Here is a 14,577-nt window from a genome sequence, read left to right on the forward strand (position 1 = left end):
GTAAAGGCCATGACTTCTCAGTAGTGGGTACCAGTGCTGTCGAGGCCAATCTGGAGCTATTAAAATCATCTTTGGCTTGTCCTGTCTGACCTTCAGAAGTACCTTTGGGAGGAGAGGCAGAGGTGGAAAGGCATACACATGAAGATTGCTCCAATTGAATGAAAGAGCATCCACTTTCCAAGCTGTGGGATGAAACCTTTTGTGCAAAACTTTGGCAGCTGGTAGTTTATTGGAGAAGCGAACAGATCTATGTCTGGAGTTCCCCATGACACTGTCAATTTCTGAAATACATGAGGATCCAATTTCCACTCGTGGGGATCCATAATTTGTCTGCTCAACACATCTGCTAAGGAGTTCTGTGCTCCGGCAGAAACCTTGCCTGAAGATTTAGCTGTAAACTGAGAGCAGTCTCCCACAAAATCATTGCTCGTCTGCATAGAGGATAAGAATGTGTTCCCCTTGCTTGTTGATGTACCACATGACAGTTGTGTTGTCTGTTAGAATCAACACCTGCCCTGGAAGAAGTAAATCCTTGAAAGCTATTAATGCAAATTGGACTGCTAACATCTCCTTCAAGTTGATATGTAGATGTAGAAGTCTGGCAGGCCACGTGTCTTGTATCCACTTTCCATTTAGATGAGCTCCCAAGCTTTGTCTGAGGCATCTGTCGTTAGAATCTGACTCGCCTCTGGCCGGGTCACAGAGAGTCCCTTGTTTAGGTGACATTCCTGAGCCCATCACAAAAATTCCTTTTGAATGCAAGGTATTATCTGAATGACAGTGTCCATATCTTGGCAGTGCTGTGTCCATACATTTTGAGATACCATTGTAGCTTCCTCATATGCAGTTTGGCATTGGGAAGCACCAGAATACAAGATGCCATGAACCCCAAGGCTTGAAGGACTGTCCTTGCAGTCAGCCTGGACTGATGAGACAATTGATGGAAGTAAAGAGAAAGATTCTTTGTTTGTCCGGGGTCAAAAAGGCCATCTGGGATGCTGTATTCAGTCTCACACCCAGAAAGCACATGTCCTGAGAGGGTACTAGACTGGACTTTATTTCGTTCACAGAATACCCCAGGCATCTTAGCACTGCTATCACATAGTGTAAATGATGAAGAAGTTCGTCCTTTCCTTGAGCCAGAATCAGGCAATCGTCCAAATAAGGATAGATCTGTATTCCTCTTAGCCTGAAGAAAGCTATCACTGGAGCCAGAACCTTCGTGAACACTCTGGGCGCAGTAGATATGCCAAAGGGCAATGCAGAGAACTGATAATGAGAAGCCCCAGTCCGAAAACGCAGATACTTCCTGCAACTTAGCCTGATAGGAACATCAAGGTAAGCCTCATTGAGATCCAGAGTCACCATCCAGTGATCTTTGCCCAGCAGAGGTAAAAGCTGTTGTAACGTCAACATTTTGAACTTGGGAATGTCCAGATAAGTGTTGAGTATAGACAAATCCAAAATTGGTCTCCACGTGTTCCCCTTCTTTGGTACTAGGAACAGGCGAGAATAAAATCCTAGGCCCACTTCTGGCAGAGGGACCGGTTGTATGGCCCCTATTTGGAGCAGCAGAGAAATTTGTTTGTGAGCCTCTAGTCTTTGCTGAGGAGGAACGTCCGGCATGCCTTTGAAAGGAGGCAAGGTATGGAAATAAAACCTGTAACCTCGGTGTATGATATCCAATACCCATCTGTCTTGGGTAATCAAACTCCAATTTTCCTTGAAGAGCGCCAACCTTCCTCCCAAAGGTGCTGCCAGACAAGAAGGATCTGGCAGCTGAAAAGGTAGGTCATTGGGCCTGTTTACGAAAGGACTGGCCCCTGCCCTCACCTGAAGATTGTGCAGGAGAACTCCCTGTTCTAGGTCTGAAGGAGCTCTGCCCCTACCACGTCTAGATCTCCCCCTAGACTGTGAATCATAAGAAGGGTACGTCCACCCCTTAAGCAGGCCAATTCCTACTAAACTTCGGAGGCTGGACTTGCAAAAAATCTTTAACAGTCTGCATAGACTTAGCCTTGTCCTCCATTTTCTTCAAGACTGACTCCACAGGTGAACCAAACAACACATCAGACTGTAAAGGAGCATCCAAAATCCTTGTCTTAACATGTTCAGACAAATTCTGATCCCTCAACCAGGCGTGCCTGCGAAGAACTGACCCAGTGGCAGCCACCCTAGACGAGGCCTGTATAGCATCAAAACCACATTGTAAAGAATGCTTACCCACCTGTTCAGAGACATGTACCAAATCCTGTAGTTCCTTACATTCAATGCCTTCCGCCAGAGCATCTACCTTAGACTTCAGTTGAGAAAGAAGATAGTTTTGATATTTCAACATGTGAAACTGGCAATTCAAAGCCCTCATAGCTAAGGTGGAAGAAGTATAGACTTTCTTTCCCCATCTATCCAAAGCTCTGGCCTCTTAATCTGGAGGAACCGGATTTTTCACAACAGAGGCCTTGACACCCTTAGGTCCCTGACTAACAGTTTCTGGGTCCGCCCTAGGACTCTTATAAAGATATTTATGAGCCTCAGGCACCCTATAATACCTATCCGGTTTAACAGGAGCAGGAGGCAAAGAATCAGGATTAAGTGAAGCCTCCGCAAACACATCCTCCACAACATCCAGAACAGGAGGTATAGCCAAAGGCCTATGCTGGGGTAAAAGCAAAAATTCCCTAAGCCTTTTCCTGGAATCAGAGAAGTCCTGACCTTCCCACTTAAAATGTTCCCTCATGGAATGAAGAGTCTCTGAAAAAGAAAAATCCTCTGGAGGAGAAGCAGAAGGAGTGGAATCATCTGCATCAGAATCAGAATAAGGAGAGTACTCCTGCAAGTCTTCAGCCGAAGACTCTGAAACATCTGAAGCCTGCTCAAAACTCACCAACTCTGGTTCCACCCTAGGCCTCTTATCTGGAGGGGGCAAAGAACCTCTAATCAAAGTAATTAAATCTTCTGCCATTTTAAGCATGTGCTTCTTGGGCACAGATCCTGAAGAACCAGGAGTGACCCCAACAGAAGCTAAACCTGGCCTGCCCCTAGGAGAAGCCTTAGAAACAGAAGGAGAGGGCCTAACCACCCTAGGAAGGGAGGGGAGTACAGTAACCTGAGAAGCCCCTTCAGCCTGACCTGCCTCCTGAGAGGCCACATCCTGCAACAACAAAGTCTCCCCCTGGGACTCCTGAGAAGCCTCCGGCGGAACCACCGGTTCCACTGATGCCTCTAAAGAACCGGCGTCCGCACGGACGACTCTTCTTGTCTGAGCTTAGCTGCCTTGTCTTGCGCTTCTTGAAGCGGGCGCCGGAGCATCCGACGGCATCTTATAATTGCACCGCTTCCCAAAGACCAACCTGGCACAATCTAACCTTCGCTTAATAGTGCGCTTATTGAACCTAGCACAAAAGCGACACCAAACAACGTCGTGCTCAGGCCCCAAACAAGGAATACACAAAGTATGATAATCTCTATGCGGTATCTGTTTCCCACAAGAAATACAGTTATTCACTTTTTCTGACATCCGGTAAACCACTGAGGCAAGAAAAAACTAAAATATTCCCCAACGGGGTACTTAGCCAACTTTGACTCCGTCTGAAACTCCGAATTCGAAAAATTTCAGAACGCCGAACGGCACTTGCAACGCTGCTTCTGCATCGGACCATGCGGCAAAAAAGACTGAGGATATGACGTCGGTCATGCGCATTTGTATCCTGACGTCCTGATGTCAGTCTTAAGCGCCTTGACCGACGTCAGCCTAATACTTTGATATTCGGGCCGACCGAGGACAGCGGACTACCCAAGTGTAAGGACTGCAGCAATGTGAGATGAAGAACATCGACAACCAGTGACAACCAGTGACGTCGCGGTCTGGGCCTAGGCAAGGTATGCAGTAAGAATGAAAATCCTTATGAGGTATTTGCTTCCCACAAGAAATACAATTGTTAACTTTTTCTGACATCGGTCTGAGGCAAGAAAAGTTTCCCCAACGGGGTACTTAGCTTTATTGAAGACTTCAGATCTGAAATTTGACTTCGAAAATCTCAGGAGTCGGCCGACTGGCACTTGCGAACTGCTTCTGCTTCGGGCACCACACGGCAAGAAAGACTGAAGAAAATGGCGTCAGATGCATTATATGTACCCCTGGCGCACTGACGTCAGGAAGAAGCGACAGCAACCGACGCCGGACCAAGACTTTGGAATTCCGGCCGACTGCGGGACCGCCTGACGACAGGATAACCCAAGTGTGATGACTGCAGCAGGGTAACACGATGAACATCAACACCCTGGAAGAAAGCAGTGGTAGCTGTAATACCTAAAGAGGGTAAAGATTCAGCCAACCCAGCTTCATGCAGGCCCATTTTAATACTAAACCATAACTATGTGTTCATGTCTACAATGGCTAAAAAAATGGCAAAAGTAATGCCAAAATTGATAGATATGGATCAATGTGGTTTTGTGGAGGGGAGGCAAACATTTGACAACAATAACAGAACACTGATGATCGAGAAGGAAGCAGAATATAAGAAAATACCATTGCTGCTGGTGGGTCTTGATGCAGCGAAAGCCTTTGGCAAGAGTAAGCTGGGACTTTATGAGCAAGGCAATGGAAGCATTTGCATTTCCTGAAAAACTAAGGTTTATTAGGAAGATATATGAGGTATCACAGGCAGAAATTAAAGTGGATGGGGTCCTCTCTGGTAATTTCTGCTTGAGCAGAGGAAACAGGCAGGGATGTCTTCTTTCCCTTTGTTATTTGCACTATATTTAGAACTACGAGCAAAGAAAATCAGGGACTCAGAAATTCAAGGATGTAATTAGTATGGTAGTCAAGAAAATCTGGCTCCATTTACAGATTATATTATTTTATACCTGACAAAACCAGAAAGAGACATTACAGTGTTGTGGAATATTTTGAGACTGTTTCAATTTCAGATCTTTTCAGGGTACAAAATTAATGAAGCTAAAACAAAGGCAATAGCAGTAAATTATGTACCCACACACAAACTGGTTCAGCAATAGCCGTATTTATGAGAACATGATAAAATGAAGTATTTAGGAGTAGGAGTATGGATTAAAAATGATTCAGGTGTGGCAGGTAAAGATATGTGGGAAGAGACTAAAAAGATCATACAAAAACTGAGAAAATAGAAGCTTTCTTATACAGACATGGATAGTAAGACACAAGCAATCAAAATGCTTTTAGTCCGTTTAGTCTTTTAAACAGGTCAGGCATATTTTTATCAACCAGAAGAGAAGTTGTGGATAGCAATTAATAGAGAGCTGAAGGACTTTATCTAGGAGGGGAAGACTGCAAGAGTCAAGCGGGATCAGATGATTCCTCCAAGAGAACAGGGCGGATTGGGATTACCCAATTTGAAGGTGTACTTCAGAGCTACACAGTTAAAGCTCCTACACATAGCACAAGCAGAAAACTATAATTCAAAGTGGAAAGGGGTGATGCTGAAACAGGGGGGAGCTCAAGAAACAAGAGGAGACTGGGATTTTGGATGCAAGCCTTTAAGGTGAACAATAAATCATACAGAATATTATATCCATAAAGTAGCAGAAAGTATTCGAACAACTAAGCCAACACAGGAATGGAAAAAGGAGATTCTGCCAACAGGGATGACTGTAATTAGTGATATAGACAATAGGCAAGAGTGGGCTGGAATTTATTGGAGAAAACTGGCAAAGGAACCAAGATATTGGGAGCAAATAACTAGAGAGGAAGAGGTAATAGAATGGGAAGAGGCCAACAATATATTTGGACTGCAAGTTAGGGACTGCCTTCCCTATCAAGGATTGATATCCGAATATAGGCAAAGAGAAGGAAATAGGGGTCCTAAACGAAAGACCAGCACTGGTAGAGTTTGTAGCAGAATGTAGAACAGAAGCTGCCATTAAAAAAGGAATAATTAGTATAGCATATAAAATATTGCATGGCAACTATAAGAATCAGAGGAGGTTAGAAAGGATTGGGGGGAGAGATTGGATAAGCAGTTCACAGTGAAAACAGTGGGAGGATATATGTATGCCTTCCAAATACGCAACAAAATCTAGGAGATTTAAGATTTTTGATTGGAAGTGTTTACATAGACATTTTTAAACCCTACGTAGACTCCAAAGAATTTTTCCTCAGGTATATAGCAAATGTTGGAAGTGTGACTGGGAAGAAAAAGGTACTTGGGAACATATTTTCTGGGAATGTAGTGGATTGGCACACTTTAAGGATTCCATTCAGGATACACTGTCAGAGATGCTGGGTGGGCAGATTGGTGTAACGAGGGAGCTGATTCTTCTTAGCTATGATACAGAATTGCCTAGACATGGTACGGCTTTGCTGTGTCTAATTATGGTGGCTGACAAAAAAGCAATTACTAGAAAATGGAAATCAGAATCTAAACCAACTATATTAGAAGTACCGAGTATAGTAACAGAGATAAAACAACTGGAATTGAAATTAGAAAAGGATAGGAGCAAACATAGGAAAAAATGTGAATTGTCGAAACAATACATAAAGGAAAGGAATGAGGTTTAAAAGAAGACAGGAATTTAATGAGTTATGTAATGTTTGACTGAAAATGGGTAGATAAGTGATGTATAATGTTTGCAACTGGGAGTGTGTCAGTATGGTTTCTGATGTAAAATGCTTACAACCAGGATTATGCCAGTGTGGTTTTTCATTTACACAAATGTATGACTGCTTATGTCATAAGTGATTGTTTAATAAGTTTAATAAAGATGTTTCTTGTTTAAAAAAAGGGGGCAGGAACCGAGTAATTTATGTAATGTGGCTTAGGTTATATGATGTATAGCAATATATGTGAAGTACAATGTTTGCTGATGTTAATTTGTTAATACACTTTGATTACTTTTGTATAAATGTACCTTTGTCACAAGTGATAATTCAATAAGGTATTTAAAAAAAAAAAAAAAGGTAGTACACTCCCAAAGCACAGTGCCAAGTCTACACAGACCAAAAGGAAGGAGAACAAATGCCAAATGTATGCAAACAAACCTGAATAAACATTGACAGCTCCCTGGGAAGCTAAACGTAAAACCCAAAAGGGGCAATAAAGCACCACCAGCTTCTTCAGATAAGTACTTGTATCAGAAATGTGTACACTGTTTACCAGTACAGCATTGTTTTATCTTCATTATTTTAATATCCTGAAAATACTTAAAACAATTTCAGAATATTCCATAATACTGAAAGTTCCTTTTCTGGATTTATCAATAACAAAATAATATGAGCAAGTAAAAAATAAATTTTCTTCATTATTTTACCTGTATCCCTTAAGCTTCACACCTTCTGCAGAGCATTATTCTGTATGCATTTTTCCTACAAATTCTATTTATTTATTTTTTATTTGCTCCTTCCCATTTATAAGATACATCTTCAAGTTTTTTAAACTCTTACAATATTCAATACTTCGTACAGTTGGTTTAGATTATGGTTTCCATTTTCTAGTAATTGTCTTTTTGGCAGTCAGCAGAATTATATCTAACAGGGCCTTACTATGTCCAAGCAATTCAGATCTTGTGTTGTAGCTCAAAACAGAATCATTTCCTTAGTTACAGCTATTTGGTCCCCCAATATATCTGATACTCTGTAGGAAATTTTTAAAATCTGCCAACACATTACATTTCCAATCATTCTTCCTCATTATAACTGAAATATTTGCTATCTACCTGAGGAAAAACTCTGCTTGTGGTATAAAAATACCTATGCAAACACTTCAAGCAAAAATCCTAAACCTTCTGTTTTTTTACCACACACTTTGGAGCCATACACGTCCTACCATTATTCCAGTGTTCATTGATTTTCCAGTCCATCTTCCCAATCTTTTCTAACCTCCTCTGATTGAGTCTTATAGTTACCATGCACTATTTTATATGCCTACTAATTATCCCCTTTTTAACAGCAGCTGCTGTTTAGGATTTGACTAAACTCCACCAGAGTAAGTCTTTCACTTTCTCTCTTTCTATTTTTATATGGGTATACTCTAATAATTAACCAATCTAACCTGCAGTCCAAACTTCTTCTTGGACTAATCTCATTCCATCACATTTCCCTCTCTAGTTATCTGCTTCCAGTACTTTTTTGTTCCTTTTCCAGTTTACTCCTGTAAATTCCTGTCCCATTATTGCCTATTTTCTGTACCTCTACTTGCAGTCTTCCTTACTGGCAAAAATCTCCTTTCCCCATTTCCATTTTGGCTTAGTTCTTCGAATACCTTCAGCAACTTTATAAATATAATATTCTGTATGATGGTTATTATTGTCCATAAGGATCTGCATCCAAAATCCCTCTCTCCTTTTTCTTGATCCCGTCCCCCACTTCATCATCATCCCTTTCCATTTTGAATAAAATCCTTTGGCTTATGTTAAGCATATGAGCCAAACTATATATATATATATATAACTATGCATATGTAAAACATTTCCTCAAATCAGATAATCCTAAAGTATCTTATTTTGTTGGGAGGATTAACTTATCCCACTCAACTACTCAACTCTTGGCCTCTTTCCTTCCCCATGTGTTCCTTCTACTCTATTATTGTCCACAACTTCTCTGGTTAATAAAAAATATTAAAGGAACTAAAACATTTTAGTGCTTGTATCTTACTATCCATACCCATAAACAAAAGCTTCCTGTTCCTCAGTTTTGTATTATCTTTTGATTAGTCTCTTCCTGCACATCCCTAGCTTCCATAACACAAGCCTTTTCAGTCCATGCTGTTAATATTTATTCTCATCATGTCCCCATAAATATGGGTACTTTTGAATAAATTCCTTAGAGGGTGCATAATTTATAGCTACAGCCTTCGTTTTATCTTTATTAATTTTATATCCAAAAACTTTCTCAAAATGTTCCATAACCCCAAAATGTTCTTTTCTGGATTTAGCAATATAAAATATAATCAGCAAATAAAGCCAACTTTCTTGATTACCATACCAATTATACCCTTGAATTTCTTAGTCCCTTATTTTCTTTGCTGATAGCTCTAACTGCAAAAGCAAATAAAGGGGAAGGGGACACCCCTGCCTGATTACTCTGTTCAAACATAACTTATCAGAGAGGAACCCTCCCACTTTAATTCTTGCCTCAAATCCTTCAAACATCCTCCTAGTTAACATTATTACTTTAACGGGGAATGCAAATGCTTATATTGCCCTACTCATAAAAATCCTACATTACTATGTTGAATGCTTCCTCTGCATCAAGACTCACCAAAAAATAGCAGTATTTTCTTACATTCTACTTTCCTCTGGACAATTATTGCTCTACTGATGCTAGCAAATGTTTGCCTCCCCTCCACAAAACCACAATGATCTATATATATCAAATCTGGCAAAACACTTACCATTCTCTTAGCTAGTATATACAAACAGTTTATAATCATGGTTTAAAACTGAAATGGGTGTATAAGAATTTAGGTCTCTATAGAAGCTTTTGTTATTTTTCTTGCCATAGGCTCCCTAAATCTGCAGGAACCCTTTAAACTTTCTGTTGCCTGAAGTTGTTCCGCAAAAAGATTTTGTGCTCTGGAGTAGTCATCAAAACCTAGTTACTTAACAGCAGCCTTTCTAAAGTCATGCATGTTATCCAAATGTTCCCTTATTTTCTCTTTAGCACTCTGCAGTTGCTCCTCTTCTTATTTGGTGAGATTCCCCCTATTCTGCAATACTTTAACCTTTATCAGCCCCCCCACCCTTAAATAATTCCTATTACTTAACCCTCTCGCTCTCTATTTCTCCTCTATTTTTAAACTCCATTTTCATTTTATCCTGCTCACTAGCTATCGCTTCTGAAGAAATTTCTATCTACCCTAGTAATTCTCAAATAATTTTCACTACCATTCCTGAAATTCTTCACTTTGTTAGCAGATAGTTGGGAAAGTGACAGTCTCATTTTTGCTTCATTGCCCACATTTTATCTTTGTTTGAATCTGTGCATGATCTGGAGTATTTACTGGATGCGTCTTGAAGCTTTCAAATTACATGCACATGTTGCTGTGAACTATAACTTCTAGCCAGTCTAGCCCAGTTATTGTACCATGAGGAATAATATACAAATTCTGTTGGAGTTTCTACTACTGAATTCAAGTATTTCATAGCAAATATTTTCATACATTTCTTCAGAAATCTATCCTCTTAAGTTGTATTTTCCATTATAGGTCCCCTGATACATCTTCACTATTGCAATTCAAGTTCCAGTTCCCAATAATAAGTAACATTCCCTTGGAAAAGCCAATTATTTCTCCCAAAATCATCTTAAGCTACACAGTAGCAGTTTTTGGTGCAACAGAAATACATGCCAGCATAACCCTCCCTTGCCAATTGGCCTCTGCTATCACAAATCTACCATTACTGTCTTTTTTTTGTCTTCTAACACTATTGTAGCCCCTCTAGGAATCATTACTATTACTCCTCTTTTCCTTTGTCCCTGACATTCTGCTGAATATCCATCTTGAAATACTCTGTCAAATTCACATGCTTATTTCTTTCCAAATTTATCTCTGGCAGCACAGTTATTCGAACTCTACATTTATTAATATAACTCAGTACTCCCTTCCTTTTTTTCAACACCTTTAAGGCCTAAAATTTATATTTCAATACAGTATGGAGAGAGTAGCCCATTAGGATAAGAAAAAAAAAATTATAGTTCCCACTTAACACTTACTGTCTAACATGCACACACTACTGCTTAGCAGGCTGGTCTTTTATACAATTGTTTCTTTTTATCTCCAATTGAAACTGTCATTTTCAAGACTTTTTTTTGCTTTAATGAAAATCCTCAAACAAAATAACTAAATACAGTTTTAGAACACCCCCATCCTCTATTAACTTAGAACACACACACAAAACTGGGTACATTTTCAACAAATAAAGTTTAACCCTCCAGATGGGAACAACTGCCCCAAACTGACAGCTGTACCCATAGGCATAACCTAATATTAAGGTTGCCTTTGCTAAAGTACATATTACAAACTGTGTTCCCACTTACAGTAATTACTCTCTGTTCTTCTGTTATTGCTATTATCCTCCCAGATGTGAAAGACAGCTTGCATGCTTTCAGAAACACTTTCTTATGCTAAAAGTTAAAATCCACCAGTTACCTTTAAATAAAACTAAATTATGCACCATTATTTTTTCTGCATTAAAATATTAAGGCTGCTGGGGTGGATCGTATCTCTGACTGGCTTCTCATAACTTCAGACTTTATTTTTCACTGAACTGCTTGCCACTGTACCTTTAAAATGTGTGATTCAATCAGAAAAAGAATGCTCAGAACTCTCAAGATTGCTTGCACCTGCAAACAGTTTGTCTCCATGTAAAAGTAGTCAGCAATCAGAAAACAAAACAGTTAGCAACTCTTCAGATGCATGAAGGAAACTTTATGAATTTCACTCAGTACAAAATCCTCTGCCTTCAATTTTAGACTTATTGTCTCTCAATGAGAACATTTTGATAATGGAAAAAAAAAGTTAATATCGTTACAGATGCAAGAAGCTTAACATTTATCAGAGCGTTTATCATTTTGTCTTATTGTTCAAGCCTAATTGCTCAGAAAAAAAAAGCTTGTTTACAGCTTGCCAAGTACATTAATCAACCCTTTGTAAATCAAGGGAAATCATTTTAGTTCTATGTATAATATAATCAATACACTTTTACCCCACCCAGCAGCAACAATATCATAGCATTATATTAGCTTGCTTGCTTGCTTCTGTCCAGCCTTTCATTTCTTGTTATACTGTGAAGCTTCCATTTCTTACAACTCATAAAGGTACTTGTTTAACTTTATTATCTTTAACACATAGAAAAGTCTCTGAAAAGAGCTAAACTAATGTCTTTCGGTTTTTCCTGGTTAGGGGTTGCCCCAGCGGAACTCCGGCCTGTTAATGATTGGCAGTGGATTTTTATGGTGCAGAGGTGCCAGCCCAACACCCAACCTTCAAAGAAGGCACACCCATTCATGCCCGCACCTACCAGCATCACTCGACTGCAGGAAGGACATGCAGACTCCACACAGAAGGTGCTCCAAATGAGAATCGAACCGGGGAATCTCTTGCTATGAGGCGACAATGCTAACTGCTGCACCACCATGGCCATTGTCTCTGAAAAGAGCCCCCATTTAAAATACATTTAACTGCACACTTCACAAAAAGTACAGTTTTGTACCTACCATAAATGTAGATGTTCGAAGATCCACATTGCTGCAGTCCTAACACTTGAGTCCTAACACTTGGGTAGTCCGCTGTCCCAGTCGGCCCGAATACCAAAGTATAAGGCTGACGTCGGTCAAGGCGCATTTGTCTGACATCAGGACGTCAGGGTACAAATGCGCATGACCGACGTCATATCCTCAGTCTTTTCTTGCCCCAGATGTCAGAAGACCCTAAAAAGATAAGGCCAAAACCAAAAAACACCAAACACTCCTGTACCTAATATATGTACAATATATACTAATTTACAAAATAGAACCCCACCTACAACCACCTCTAAACACAGAGGGAAGGAGGGGAAATTGGACTGCACAATGTGATCTTCAACATCTACATTTATGGTAGGTACAAAACTGTACTATGTTCTTCATCTCACATTGCTGCAGTCCTAACACTTGGGTAGAATCCCAAAGCAGAGGTAAGGGAGGATGGCTAAACTATAATGAAGCAGGAGCGCCAAAATGCCCTGCAACACAGCAGTGGCAAAACCAGCCCTAGATTTAGAATAGAGAGGAAGGTGGTAATGCTTGGAGAAAGTATGCACTGAACTCCAAGTAGCTGCCTCCAAAATATCCTTAGTTGCCACCCCCCCTTAGAAATGCTGTTGAAGTGGCAGTAGCCCTCGTGGAATGAGGCCTAATCCCAGCTGGAATCTCCTTGCCATGATGGGAATAACAGAATGCAATGCAAAACCCAATCCACTTAGATATAGTTTGTTTTGACACAGGCTTGCCCTGGGAACTCAAAGCAAAAGAAACAAACAACTGCTGAGACTGCCTAAAATCCCTAGTCCTGCTTAAATAATAACGCAACTGCCTGTGTACATCTAAAGTGTGCAAAATCTTTTCCCCTATTTTGGGGATCTGCATAAAAAGTAGGCAAATGAATAGTTTGGTTTAAAGCCACACTAGAAACCACCTTAGGCATAAATGAAGGATTAGTATGCGTAATGATACCCTATCCTTATGAAAATCAAAAAGGCTCAACTGCCATAAGGGCCTGTAATTCAGAAACCCTTCTTGCAGAAGTAATGGCCAACAAAAAAGCAGTCTTCCATGACAAGTATTTCAATTCAGCAGTAGCCGCAGGCTCAAAAGGTTGTAGAGTAAGTTTCTCCAACACAAAATTGAGGTCCCAAGCAGGAGTAGGAGCTCTTACGTAGTCTTATATTCTTTGCCCCTCTAAGAAATTGCTTGAACAAAGGATGAAAACAATGGTGGGTCACAATCATAGTGAGCTGAAATTGCTGCAGCATGAATCTTAATGGAAGAGAAAGACAAACCTTTGTCCAATAACTCAGTAAGATATTGAAGAGCCACACTCAAATTAGGCTCAGAAACATCCAAATCCTTTGCTGCACTCCAAAATAAAAAATCTCTTCCATTTTTCTGCATACACCTGCGGGTACTAGGTCTTCTGGCTTCCATAATCACAATCAAAACTTATTGTGGAAGTTGAGACCTGCTGTGGTTCAAAACAGAACATGCCAGGCTGTTAGATGAAGAGAGTGAAGCTTGACATTGAGTAGATGACCGTCCCTCTGAGACAAAAGGTGTGGAATTAAAGGTAAAGGCCATGGAGGCTTCCTTACCAGATTCCTCAGTAATGGGTACCAGTGTTGCCGAGGCCAATCTGGAGCTATCAAAATCATCCTTGGCTTGTCTTGTCTGACCTTTGGATAAACAACATTTTAGTTGACACAGGACATTTTTTGGGATTATTAGCTGATTTAGCTAAACCAGTTGAGGGACAAACTATATTAATGGCAACCTTAGATGTCAAAAGTTTATTTACTGTCATAGAACATGACTATGGAATAAGAGCTGTTGGTGAACTTATTGAAAACTTAGGAGCCACAGACTATATGAGACAGCTGGTAGAGGAGATGTTGCATTTAGTTCTAGACAACAATGTTTTTATGGGAGGAGGATCTTTGTATAGGCAAGCACGGGGGGTGGCCATGGGCACCCCCTGTGCTAATACTTATGCAAATCTTGTGCTATCCAAGTGGGAAACTAAGGAGATCTTGAACAATCAGAGCTGGAATAAATATATTATAATGTACGTCAGGTTTGTAGATGATATTTTTATTTTTTGGAATGGGGATGAGGCCTCTTTTGATAGTTTCTTTGTCTACTTACACTCTACCACTACTTTTTTGGAATTTAGTGCAAAAACTTCATTTACTAAATTAGAATTCTTGGATGTATGTGTGGAACAAACAAGCAATGGCTTCACTTCCAGTTTATATAAAAAGGATTGTTGGCAGAATACACTACTGTCTTTTGACAGCATGCATCCACGACATGTTTTCCCAAACATTATCAGGGGTCAAGTGAGTAGAGTTTCC

Source organism: Protopterus annectens, chromosome 8.part0 (assembly GCF_019279795.1).
Source record: "Protopterus annectens isolate FY-2018-M chromosome 8.part0, PAN1.0, whole genome shotgun sequence".
Taxonomy (NCBI): Eukaryota; Metazoa; Chordata; order Ceratodontiformes; family Protopteridae; genus Protopterus; species Protopterus annectens.